Source organism: Gossypium raimondii, chromosome 6 (assembly GCF_025698545.1).
Source record: "Gossypium raimondii isolate GPD5lz chromosome 6, ASM2569854v1, whole genome shotgun sequence".
NCBI lineage: Eukaryota > Viridiplantae > Streptophyta > Magnoliopsida > Malvales > Malvaceae > Gossypium > Gossypium raimondii.
The window spans coordinates 9,863,898-9,878,627 of NC_068570.1; the positions used below are offsets into that span (position 1 = coordinate 9,863,898).

Sequence of the window (14,730 nt, forward strand, 5' to 3'; positions counted from 1 at the left end):
ACAAGGCCGGGCACACACCTATGTGGCATCGATAGGCCACTTTTTCGGCTTTTATCGAACCTCTATTTTACATGTTTTCATTACACACCTGGTTCATTTTTATGTGAAAATAATCCTGAGACCTCTGAAAACCTAAAACAGTATACCAAACACCATTTTAGCAATTTAACTTACGAATCGACAACAATAACCCGAACAATGCACATGAACTTACCGGTGATAAAAAAAACCTCTATCACGAATCAGGTCATTGGAGCGCAATTCGTTGCTTCACAATCTTCTCCTACGCATCACACATTCACAAAAATTAGATCCCCTAACTACACACTATCACACCAAAACAAAAGGTATAACTCCAACCGACCTTACAGAAATTGAAAGCAACAAAACAACCAAAACTCCCCATACCCAAAATGAACAAAAGAAATCGGAAATCCAAGACGCAAAGATGTGACGACAAATTATGAATAGAATAGAAGAAGAAAGCAAAAAAAGAAAAGAAAAGAAAATGTAGAGAAAGGGAAGAGAAGAACGTCAGAAACCAGAGACTTTTAGGAAAAAGAAAAATAAAATAAAAATTAAATTAAATTAAAATAAATTATCCTAACTTCCCACTAATACCTAACTCCTCCAGAATCCTACCCACTAACCACATCCAACTACCTCAGAAGTCTACTTCCACCGAACCACTACCACACAATTGAAGCAAAAATTAACATCCACGCTCACGCGAGAATTCAAACACGAGATCTTCAGCAAGCTAACACCTTACCACTCGAACCAGCAGGCTCATTCTGATATAAGTTTGCTAAAGATAAAATATAACCCAACCTACCAATGATAAGGCTAGGATAAAAAATAACAAAATTTTCCAGAAAGTGAGACTTGAACCCAAAACCTCAAACATACAATCAGAACACTTAGCCACTGAAGCAAATACTCATTTATAACAGAATTTATAGAAACAAAAAAAAATTAGTTAGGCCGCTACAATAAATATTCTATTAATTTAATAGATTTAATATTAAATTTAATTTAATATTTATCTTGATAAGTATTAGATTAACTTTAATATTAAAGTGATTAAGTTTAATCTTAGTTGAACTCCCTGGACTATTCCTATATAAAGAGAGCCTTGAGTCATTATTTTTCACAAACTTGAAATCAAGAGAAAGTTGTAGAGAGAAAATTCTCTGAAGAAATTGTTTCAAAATATTTCTAGAGATATTTTTCTTATTTACAATTTGACACAGAAGTTTAGAAAAATGGTTAAGTTGCCCTACTAATAATTTTGTGAAATATTTTTTATTCGAGGCGAGCTCACTCTTGGCAACTTGAGCTTGAGGATAGTGGAAAAGACTACTTGATTGAGCGTTCATCTTAGATGAATTGAAAAGATACAAATTTGATTAAGTGTTTATTATTTTAGATATCACAACCAAGTTCTTATTTTGTAAAAAAAATTAAAATTCTAGTTTTTCCCTTAAACTTATTTTTTGTTGCGTTTGCCAAACCCGTTTTTCCAACATATGAAATATAAGGGTCAAGGAAATGTGAGGAATTTCATTATGCAGATGGTCCATGTTGCTTCAAGACTTAAGACACTTAAGATCGAACTTTTTGAGAAGTTGCATGTTCTTATGGTTTTAGTATCGCTTCATGCACAATTTAATCAATTCAAAATTAGTTACAATTGTCAAAAGGAGAAATGGAGTTTAAATAAACTCATTTCTCATTGTGCACAAGAGGAAGAAAGGTTGAAGCATGATAAGTCTGAAAGTGCTCATTTGGTCAGTGTCTCTAAAGAAAAGGGTAAGAAAATAAAATATCATACTGAAGTTGTTAAAGGTCCAAGTCAAAAGAAACAACAACAGGTTACAAAGAGTAGTTTCTTTTGTAACAAGTCTAGACACATGGAAGAAAGAATGTGTCCAGTATCATGCCTGACATACAAAGAAAGGTATAATTCTTACATTGGTTTGTTCTGAGGTTAGTTGAGCTTCAGTACCTAGAAACACTTGGTGGATAGATTCTAGTGCTCCTCACATAAGTGTTTCTATGCAAGGTTGCATGAGATACCGAAAGCCAAGTGACGGTGAAAAACATATATTCATGGGCGTTGGAAAATCAGAGGAAATGGAAGCAATTGAGTATTTTAGGTTGTCATTAGGAACTGATTTTTATTTGGATTTAAAAGTCACTTTTGTTATACAACTTTTAGATGAAATTAAATCTTTATTTCTTTGGTGGAAAAATTTGGATATTGTTGTTCATTTGCAAACAATCATTTCATTTTGTCATTAAATTCAAATGTTGTTGGAAGTGGTTATTTAAGTGCTTATGACAACATTCATTTGCTAGAAATAGTTGAATCTTATAATGAAACCTTGCATGTGGAATCACGTGGTATTAAACATAAATTAAATAAGGAAAATTTGACATCATTATGGCATAAGCGCTTAGGTTTTATCTCAAAAGGTAGAGTTGTGTGCCTAGTGTTTGATGGCATTTTAGAGTCCTTTGACTTCATAGGCTTTGATGTCCGTGTCGATTGCATTAAGGGAAAACATACCAAAACCAAAATATTGGATGCCAATAGATCTTCAGACGTCTTAGAATTACTTCATATTGATATTTGTAGGTCATTCACTACGGCATCATATAATGGTCAATAATACTTCATAACTTTCATAAATGACTACTCACATTATAGGTACCTATATCTCATTCATGAGAAATCTCAGTCTCTAGACATGTTCAAAGCTTATAAAGCTGAAGTTGAAAATCAACTCAACAAAAGAATTAAGTACGTCAAATCTGATCATGGTGGTGAGTACTACGGTGGATATGATGGCTCAAGTGAACAATGTCTAGAACCATTTGCGAAATTCAAAGAGGGATGCAATATTGTCTTACAATACACCATGCTAGGATCACCTAGTATGAATGGTGTAGCTGAAAGATGAGATATGACTCTTAAGGATATGGTAAGGAGCATGATTACTCATTCTACCTTACCCAAGTCCCTCTGGGGAAAAGTATTAAAAACATCTACTTAGATTCTGAATAAAGTACCCACTAAAGCTATTGCAAAAAAACCTTATGACATTCGGACAAGTCGAAAGTCTAGTCTAAAGAACTTTCACATTTGGGATGTCCAGCTGAGGCAAGGCCTTATAGGACATATGAAAAGAAATTAGAATCCAAAATAGTGATCAGCTACTTTATTGGTTATTCTAAGCCATCAATGGGCTATAAGTTTTATGATCCCACAATTAGGAATACTTTTTAGACGGGAATTGCAATATTTTTTGAGGATGTTGAGTTTGAAGTGAGAAATAATGTCAAAGACATTGATTTTGAGGAGGAATTGGATTCTAACTCACTTCCTGCTATCACTTTTGACGATTTTCATGTTCCCACACCTATCATTGATCAAGAAATGAATCCAGAATCTCAAAATGTTGAACAACTCCCTATTCAAGATGAGGTAATTGTTCTAAAAGAAAAAACTCAACAACCTCAAGAAAAAGTGCCATTAAGAAGGTTCACGGGAGAGAAGAGAAATATTATTTAAGATGATTATGTTGTATTTCTCCAAGAATATGACGATGACAATGGAATGATGGAAGACGATCCAATCAACTTTTGAAAGGCCATGAAAAGTTCTAATCCTCAAAATTGGAAAATGCCATGCAAGAAGAGCATAAGTTTATGTAAGACAATAAAGTTTATGAACTTGTCCCATTACTTGAAGATGCAAAATGAATTAGATGTAAATGGATATTTAAAACTAAGAGGGATGTAAATGGTAATATGGAGACGTATAAGACGCGTCTTGTAGTTAAAAGATATACTCATAAAGAAGACATTGATTTTACAGAGACTTTCTCTCTAGTTTCATCGAAAGACTCTTTTACGACAATCATGACACTTGTTGCTCATCTTGATTTTGAGTTATATCATAAGGATGTCAAGACTGCACTTCTAAATGGCGAATTTAGAGAAACAATTTATATGGTGCAACAAAAAAACTTTGAGTTGGGAGGCCTAAAGAATTATGGTCTACAATTTTAAAAAATCCATTTATTGACTCAACAAAGCTTCCCGTCAATTGTACCACAAGTTTCATCAAATAATTGTCTCATTCGATTTTGAGATGAATATTGTTGATGATTGCGTGTATCACAAGTTTAGTGTGAGTAAGTATATAATCTTGATTCTATATGTCGATGACATTTTACTTGCCACTAATAATATAGGCTTATTGCACAAAACCAAAAGGTTTTTATCTAAGCATTTTGAGATGAAAGATCTTGGGGACGCCTTTTTTGTTTTAGGAATTCTAATACATCGAGACTGATATCGGGGTATTCTTAGATTGTCACAAAATAACTATATCGATAAAGTACTCAAAATATTTGACATGCAAGATTGTAAACCATGTGACACCCCTGTTGCTAAAGGAGACAAATTTAATCTTACTCAATGCCTTTCAAATTTTGGAAATGTAAAAGATTCCCTATGCATCAACTGTTGAAAGTCTAATGTATACGTAAGTATGTACGCATCCAGATATTGCATACTGATCTGCTATAATTCGGTGTAGCAGATTAAACTAGTTTTCTCATTTTAACAGCTTGAACACAAGCATTTTGGTTAAATTTTAATTACGTTATTGCAAGTTTAGTTAAATCTAATAAAGTTTGGAATTTGAGTCTTTTATTAACCTTAGGAGCCGAATGAGGCCTGAGAGTGAGCTAATATACTTTGTAAATATGCAGGAGACCATAAGAAGGTGTGCTAACTCGATACTAGTCGCTCTGTTGCAACACAGGGAGCTAGATTTCGTAACATATGGAGCAGAATAGAAGAATTCCAAGACTGCCTTTGGTGTTGTGACACACCCTTGAAGACACCCTAAAGATGAAGCATACTGCCCTCGATGTCACGAGATAGGACCTGGTGTGTCGCAACATCACCTCTTTAGGGGAAATAATTAAGAGCCAGGGTGTTTTGGTCTGCACAATCAAATGTTAAGCACGAAGATGACAGCTGACCTAGGGTTAAGCACAACAACCACTCTAAAGTCTATAAATAAGCTCATCTAACACATGTTGTAGGTAGGTTTCTTATTGTATAATTTTCTTCTTAGATTTAATGTTTAGTTTTTCTCTTTTCTTACGCTTAGGTTTATTTTAGTTTTTGTTATTTTCTTTTGTGAAAGAAATTATATTTGTGAAACATAATCAAACTCTGTGAGGATTCTACATTCAATTCTAATACAAATCAGGCTTCTGCTATACTTTATACTCTTTAATTATTATTCATGTTTACTCTTTCTATCAAGTTTATATTGTTTACAAGATTCATGAGGAACTAATCCTCTTGTGGGGGGTTAGTGAGTGAAGGTATGATTAATTAATTGTTTTGTAGGGTTCTCTTAGCGGATCAGCTGTTTAGGAAAGGAAGGACTTAAACCGTAGGCCTGACAACCCTAGGAAGTCATTAAGGTTAGAATTAACCCAAATTTGGTATGGCCTATCCATGAACACCTTAACCGTAAACCGGTCTAGACTGTGAGATCGAGAGATAAATAGTTCTTGCAAACTCTTTATTCTACTAGAAGATTGGAAGATCCTACTGGGATATCGAATAGTTGATTGAACAAGAAAACCTGAAGCGACAGTTGATTATGATTACCGAAGTGAGCTAATCACCCATGCCCAGATTTGATATATTTTATTATTTGATTTCTCATGATTTTTTTATTTTCTTTCTTTTATTATTAGTATAGATCACCAAAACATTTCTTTTTATTTCATCGTAATATAATTCATTTAAAGTACTAATTAGAACTATTTATGCTTAGGTTAGAATTACTTTAGTGCTCGCCTACCTTGGGTACAATCCTCGGAGTACTCATCTACTCCATTGTAACTCTATTACAACCTGATCCATATACTTGCGGTTATCGCCTTTTCATATATTTTGTGCAGGATTTCTACTGTAGACGTTGGTAAGTCCGGAGGCGGTCACATACATTATTGGGATGTTATGCAGATACTTAAGCAACTCTAGTATGGACCATTAGATAGCAACCAAGAGGGTTATGAGATATCTTTAGAGAACAAAAGATTACATGCTCACTTATAAAAGATCAGATCATTTGGAGGTCGTAGGGTATTCAAATTCTGATTTCATTGAGTGCCAAGATAGCTGGAAATCTATTTCATGTTATATTTACATGTTAGCTGAAGGAGCTATATCTTGGAAGAGTGTCATACAGACACTTGTAACTTCTTCCACTATGCTATGAGGCATCAAATCATGGAATGTGGCATACTGGGACAATAAGTCGGCGATGTTGTATTCCAACAATAACAGGAGCTCAACTAAGACAAAACATATTGAAATAAAGTTCCTAGTTGTGAAAGAGAGAGTGCAAAGTGGACAAATATCCATATAGCACATTGGGACAACCTCTATGATAGTGGATTTGCTCACAAAAGGTTTACCACCCAAGGTCTTTCATGAGCACACTGCTCATATAGGTGTTATATTATTTGAGGACATTATGGTTTAGTGGGAGTTTGTATTTTATTTGCTTTATGTTTGTTTTCAGACATTTATGTATTTGATTATTTTCTTATCAGAAATGAAGTATTCAGTTTATTCACTCTGTTTTGTTATTTTGATACTGACCTCAATTAAATTTAAGGAGGCCCAGTTGGAAATAGGCATATTTGGTTCACATTGCATGTAATTTCATGCTTCGCATCCATGATTGATCTATGTCATGTGACTATTGATGAGTTTAGTCATTATGAATATGATAAAGACTGTTTTGATCCTATATGGATATAGTTGATAGACGAGATTGTTATAGAATACCTATTATATGATAGCAAATTTTGAGCTCATAAGGTTGTACATTTATTAGGAAACATATATTGCCCAATTGGGAGATTGTTGGATTAAAATCCCCAATTATGGGAACAAATTTATAATGTATAATGCTATTATAAAGTGTGATACAAAATTAAGTGACCAATTATGTTATAAGTGTCATAGGTATTAAAGTGTCATTGAAATAATGTGTAGATACCATAAGTTGTATTTATAATTTAATGAGGGCCAAATTATAAATACCCAAAACTGATTTAATAATTAGTTATTTAAAATAGGTAGTAGTCCCCAAGAAATAGATATATCTCGTATTTCTTTTCCATCCCCATCAAACAGTTATACAAATCAAACAGTTATACAAAGAGAAAAACTATTTTCTTGGAAGATCAAAAACCTTTTGGGCAATTTCCAACAATGAATTTAGGTACACTTCCGTATATAGTTTTGTTCATAATGATCTAACATGATAGTTCCCAATTTATATATGATTCTTTCGATACTTGCAATTTTCATTTTCATTTTTAAAAAATAATTTTTAAAATTTTTATCAAACGTTATTTTTATTTTTTTATTTTTTCATTAAAAACTAAAATAATTTCTACTTTTAAAACAAGCACATTCAAATTTATGGGGAAGTATGTTTTCAAAGATATATCTCTATTCACCATTTTCAATTTGGTTGCATATATTAAAGATTTACTATACATTTGGTTTGTGAAATCTTACATTTTCAATATAGTGTAAGATTTGAAATGTGATTATGTGCTTGAAATTCTAAAACATCCCTTTGAGATAATAATCTCGCATTTTTAAAAGTGTCAAAATTCTAAAATATAGGTGTCGATCTCAATACCATATCTTCTTTTAAATAATCTTACATTTCAATCAAAATATAAAATTTTGGATTATTTTATTTTATTTTATTTTATTGTTTTAATCCATTTAACATTTTTAAGTAAATAAAATATTAGTCTAATTAAAAATAAAATACATATTTTACCATGAGTCTCTTGCGTTATTAGTAAAACTAACCTTTTTTTTTCATCTAATGCTATTCTACTCAAAATTTATTAATATTTATTACAGGACAATATAGGTATTCAGTAATTATTTGGTGTGGAACTTTTATTGCATAAATGGGATTGAAATTTTGTCATATTTCTTATTTGTTTATTTATTTTAATATTTCACTGCTAATGTATCATATAATTATTCATATAACATAATATTTTTGGGAAAATTTTGGTTTCACTTCCGTTTCAGGATGCATTTGGTTGGCTGAATATTATATTACGATCCATAATGTTACATTGTGGAATAAGATTATGTTGTTTGGATTCTCAACATTACAACCATCTCGTAGTTTAACATTCTCAAATATTGTTAAGATGTAATCTAAGACGTAATTTCATTACGACCCATTTTTAGGTTATCTTAGATTATAAGAGTAATATTGAATTTTGTACTAATTTACCTTTTGTTTTTATTATTTTAATCAATTTAAGTTTATTATTTTAATTAATTTAAGTTTTTTTCTCAATAAAATTTAAGACTAATAAAAAATATCTTTTGTTTCTTAATAGTGAAATAGTAGATGTCATGCTTTAAAATTATAATTATTATATTTACTCTAATAATTTATTTATTTGTATATTAATTATGGTTATAATATAATTATGGTTATTGTTGTACTCACTTTTCATGAATTATTATAATTATGATTTAAAATTTTATTTCAACATTGTAATAAGTATATAATTTGTAATAAAAATTGTAATAATTTATCATAATTTTATGAAAATTGAGGTTAAAAATATTAAAAAACTAAACTTGTTAAAAATATTGTATAATAAGGAGAATTTAATAAATAATGTTGCTAGGTAATCTTACATTTCAATCAACCAAATACTTAAATCTTCCATTGCAATCAAATAAACCAAACAAGATAATATAACATAGTATCATTGGTGTTACATTTTCATAATCCTACGTAATCTCTTTTCTTGAAGCAAATGCCCCCTCATAATAATAGCATTTGAATTCTCTAAAACAAATAATTGATAAACCAACATATTTAGGTTCAATTGTTCGAAAAAACGAGGTTAAATGGTTGTTTAATTGAATCCAGATGTTAGAATCAAGGCATGATCAAAATAAACTTCATAAGTTATCGTAATTTTATATTTCGTTGTTTAGATATCGAAATAACACACTCGGTAATATGCTAAGTAATTTTATATTCACAATCTTAGTAAGAAATCAATAGAATAACATAATGAAAACAACTGAAATCAGCTAAAACAGAGAGAAAAGAGAGAAGATGATGACTAAAATTATGATTCTTTTGTGAATAATTATTTCGCAAACATTACAAACAGTAATAGGTTTATACATGAAGATAGTAGAGAGAAACCATGATACGTGTCAACAAATCATTGACAAAGGTTGTTAAGAAATGAGCTGATGACAGCTCATTGAGTCGGTTGAGATAAAATCACACATGTTATTCTTTTGATGATGTAGCAATTTTATGGAGCATGGCATTGAGAAATTCTGTTGCACTATAATATTTGACAATCTTATGGTGAAAAATAATGTTACCTTCATTTAAAAAAATTGCCCCTTAATATTATTATAAAGAATTTTAAATGAAATCGAAGCACTTGATTGATTTTTACAATATGGTAGAAGGTAATTTAGGTTTGTTTTCAGCTTACTAATTTCGAATTCTGGAAACAAATATATATAGAATTTATACAAGATATGAATAAACTCTTGTAATTTAATTATCTGAACTTACGAAAATCGTCAAAATATATAGGTTGGAATATGTGTATTTATATTTCCACTTGTCATTCCTTAACCGGAGGTTAAACTAAAAGGATATAATGTTTATTTACCAAAATTAATATTAATTAAAAGTATTAGAATATTATTTGGGTTTTTATTCATTTCCAATCAAAATTGAAATTAAGACTACTAAACTCATCTCCTTCAAAGTCAATTATCCTAAACCTTTAAACTCAAATTGATTTTTGTTATACGTCAATAACCTGAGACTCGATTCCGAGAAAAGATCCGAGCCTCCGACCCATTACCTGACCATGAGAGGACAACAAGGCGAACCAAATCGTAAGGCAAGGCTATAGACCCAGCTCGCAGGAACCTGGCGGAGCTCATAGGGCAGGATCGCAGGTACAGCTCACAGAACCAGTTCACGAGATAAAGTTATAGACCCAGTTCGTGGGGACCTAGGTAAGGTCGCAATCTCACTTCGCATGTATGCAAGGAAATAGCAAGAGGTGCCACGTGCTCCGCAGGCTACCCAGGCACGTGTCCACTAGGTACAGAGCTCACCCAAAATGCCACCAGGATTAGAAAGGACCGCGTGCTCCGTAGACACGTGCCCAGCAAACCTAAAGTTCACAGAATGTCAGTACTAGGGATAAAGAATGTCAGTACTGGAAGCAGCAAAGTTAGTACTAAATAGTGCGCTGTAATAGTATCAGTAACAACATGTATAAATACCTGGATACTCATATCAATAAGGGGCAAGCAAAATATTACTCAACAATTTCTAGCATCATTGAAGAAAATTGAATAGTGTACTTGGAAAACCCATCCCAAACCTAGTAGATGAAAGGAGTCATAACTAATCTGAAAAGAAAATTATTAAAGAACCATAATTAATTTTACCAACATTCTTCTATTTCTTTAGCTTCTTCATGACCATTTCAAATTTCTACGTTACTTTTGATTTCTTCAGTTATTAATATCTTCGAGTTTTAGTGGAAATTACACGGATTGAGGTTGTAGAGAACAAATTTTTAAAGAACTTGGGGTGGAGTATCGTGTTATTTTAAAAGGGAGCTTTTTCCCCCTTAAAAAGTCCATTTATTCTAAAAGGTTTAAATAAATAGTAAATATGTTCCACCATGGAATTTTTTTTGTTTGAAAGTATTTATAAATTCTAACTCAACTGAAAAATAAATAGAGTTAGTGGCTGGACAAATATTTTCAAATCCAGAAAAATACGACGATTCAATATTTAAAAGTTAAAGTATATGGATTAAATTTTAAATTTTGAAAATGTATAGAGGCTTTGAACATATTTAAACCAAATATATAAAATATACTATTTTTTTCCTAAAATTTTTATGTATTTAAAATATCATTAGTTAGGAAAGAAGTTTTTGAATGGAATCTATTAAACGAGAGAATAGAGAAGGCAGAGGTGGTGATAGGCAATTGGCAAATTCTAGAAATTCTAGCAATCCAGTAAGGGTGGCGAATGTTGTCATGGAAGTGGTGTTGTCCCCAGGGAGGCCTCGATCTTAGAAGGATTGCCTTATTGGGACAGGTCTTCGAGCCGATAGGGAAGTAACAATAACAGAAAGATTGAGGATGTTGAATATTTTGATCTACTTGAAAAGGATATTGTGAGGTTTTCGATTAATGGCATTCCGGCAATATATTTCTCTGAACGGATAAACCAAATACTTATTAAAGATATGGAGCATACGGTGGTAATCAAGCTTCTAGGACGGAATATTGGCTATGCGGCATTGCAAAAGAAAATTTGTACGTTATGGCTGCCATCCGAAACATTTCGATTAATGTACATTGAGAATGGCTAATTTTTGGCTAAATTTCAAAACCCTAAGCATTTTGAGAAGGTTTTATGCTTGGGGCCATGGATTGTTTATGGCCAATATCTTACAGTGCAACCATAAGGTATGGATTTCAACCCCTCGCAACCCTACCGGAATGTGGTTATGACATGGATTCTTCCCGGCCTGTTGGGACATATGTACAAAAAGAAGATCCTATGGGAAATAGGGGGAATGATAGGTAGGGTTGCAAAACTAGATTTTAACACAGACAATGGTGTTTGAGGGAAGTTCGTACGTATGGCGGTTTATGTCAACCTTGGAAGGGCGTTAGTTTCTCAGGTCTTAATCAATGAGGTATTGCAATGAATTGAATATGAATACCTTCCCATGGTATGCTTTTCTTGTGGGCACTACAGGCATACACAAGATATTTTCCCCAAATCAAAGAACGAACAGATCAAGGTAGGAGGGGAGGTCGCGATGGAGGATGGGAGTACAAGGAAGGAGCCTGTACTAGATAATGGTAGACCCTTGGCAAGCGTTTATGGCCCATGGATTCTCGTTGAAAAAGGAATCACCATTAGACAAAAGGAGGAAGGGTCAGCGGCGGCAAGACCAGGGAGAAGGCGCAGGGCAACACAAGATTTCAGCCTTTGGAAACCTGAAATAGTGAAACAGGATATGAGGAGATTAGGCCAGATCCGGAGGTTCTCTTGGGCCAAAAGGGAGTGGAGTCTTTGGGTGAAGGGGTTAGCATAGCAGTAGGCCTAGCTTGTTTAGGCCTAAGCCAGCAACCGCCTGGTCGGGGGGCTAAGAATAAACTAGGTTTGGATCAACAGTAACAGGCCAAAAATAAAAGGCCCATCGCACAATGTGGAGAACAAATTGGGTCCCGAATAGCAAACAATAGCCAAGTAAGTTTTGGTTCGTCGCAATCAGTCTTTAGGGTTTACGGAAAGGGGAATTCTAACCTAGTTAGCGGCGACAATTCAGGGGGGACTCGGGATTCGACTGCTCTGATGACTTTGCACGTAGGAGAAACTCCAGTGACGAACGTCTTAACAGATACAAGGGCCTTCATGGTGCAATAGGAGGAAGCCTTGAAGGGAAGGCGCAGCACGACTCATCCCGCGATTCTCGCTCCCAAAGTTAGTCAACAGCTCAATGCCGGAGGTTTGGTGGAGGTCACGGTGATCCCAACGGACGAGGTTTTAGATTCGACCAAACATTCATCCATTCATTTCAAAGAGAACGTTAACCCCGAAGGTGAGAGGGATGTGTGCCCAAGCCCAAAGAAGAAGTGGGGCGTCGAGTGGTTGCTTCTAACTTGCGCATCAACAGGGGGAAAGGAAATGGAAGCATTAAAGGGCAGAAGCTCAAAAAATAATTAGGGAAAAAAGAAGGCCTTTCAAAGTCTCTTCCTCTAAAGTCCCATTGACCGAATTTGTTAACAATATGGATGAACTACTACAGGATTAGTTCAAGCAAGGGATTTTAAGAAAAGTAAGCGGGGAAAAAGGTTGAGTACAAGAAGCTAGGACATAGCCCGAGTTTAACACTCCTTACCCGTCCCGGTCACTGGATCCAAGTAAAGGGATGCTATATTAATATTTAACAATTAACAATTACATTATTAAACAATACATATTTAAAAGTAATTGATATTCTGCATAAACAAACATATTAAATTTTAAATAAAAAAATTTCTAAAATTACTTAGTGATAAAATTCAAGCTCGGAATAGGACTTACTTAAAAGAAATTTAAAGTTTAAAGTTAAAAACGAAAATCTGTAGTTGGTATCGATACTTATTTTATGGTATCGATATATTATGAAAAAATATCGATACTCTAAAAAAAATCGATACCATTTTGGCAGTTTGTTTGTTCAAAAACTGTTCATATGGTCAAGTATCGATACCAAATGCCAAAAGTATCGATACTTATTTCTAGAATAGTAAAACCTCATATTTAAAAGTTCAACTCATGCCAAAATTCACCTATCTTACAATAGATAAATAAAATAACCTATTCAAACGTCTAAAAGACTAACCAATGTGTCTTCATTGACACCACAATTCAATATCCAAGCTAAAATAACATTTTAAACTAGAATAATTGCATTTAAAGTACTCAAACTTCTTTATTATCGATTCGTACCAAAATACCACCCCTTTCAATCTATAAGTCAAATTGCCATATTCACACACTTTCATTAAACTTATACCAAATATACCAAACATAAATATATACCAAACCAACAACATATTCACATGTACCAAAATATATCTAAAGACGAGCATCATTCAAGTTTAATAACTTCACAAAATAACCTCATAAATTCATTTAACCTATTACATGCCATATAACCTAATATGAGCATTCAAAAACTACCGATAAATTTTCAGATAGTGTGAATATTAAAGTCGATCCAATCGCCCGAAGCCTCGAAAATAAATCTACAAGAAAGCAATAAAAAGAACACAAGTAAGCTTACTTAAGCTTACTAAGTTCCACAGATTAAACAATTAACTTACCGAATAAACTTAATCAATACATAATACAGAAATGTCATAAATCATAGTCCTGCCATTCATAATCAAATCACAGGTGAGTCATAAACTTGTATACGAGTGAATTAATTCAATCAAATATATTATATCATTAACTATACCCGATGAATGTTGTAATGGATTCAGATACACGATTAATCAACCAAACACACCAAATTGCTCAAATGAGCTAACCAACCAAGAACACACCTGGGCACCAAGTGTCAAGCCCGTAGGATTTACATCCGCCCCTGAAACACTGTACTAACCTATTGGCATCAACCAATCCCATACAGCGTGCGATATAACCTATTGGCATGCTAATCATATCCTATCCTATGTTCATCAACTCACATATTTATTATTTAACAACATCCAATACAATTTCTTTCCCAAATCAATTCACATACCACAATTCAATATTTTCAAGTCAATTAATAATTTTCAATCCAAAAGCAATTTAATATTTAAATTATACTAAAATTTAATCATACGAACTTACCAGGGCCAAACTGCAAAAACAACGAAAGTTCAGGGCTAATCAACAACCTTCCCTTTACCCCGATTATCAACTTGATCTTAATGTATAATATAATTTATTTCAATTATTAGCCTCAATTCCATATTCCATTCAATTTAATACATATAATTTCTTAA

At 32.9% G+C, this 14,730-nt stretch overlaps 1 long non-coding RNA gene across 1 annotated transcript; it reads right to left on the reverse strand.

Moving 5' to 3' along the window:
- Positions 1-9,831: 9,831 nt before the first annotated feature.
- Positions 9,832-13,244, reverse strand: LOC105771598 (uncharacterized). The gene is made up of 2 exons (XR_008196660.1): positions 12,494-13,244; positions 9,832-12,183 (listed from the first exon to the last, which is right to left on the reverse strand). It is a non-coding gene; the product is annotated as an uncharacterized LOC105771598 (long non-coding RNA).
- Between the last annotated feature and the right edge of the window lie 1,486 nt (positions 13,245-14,730).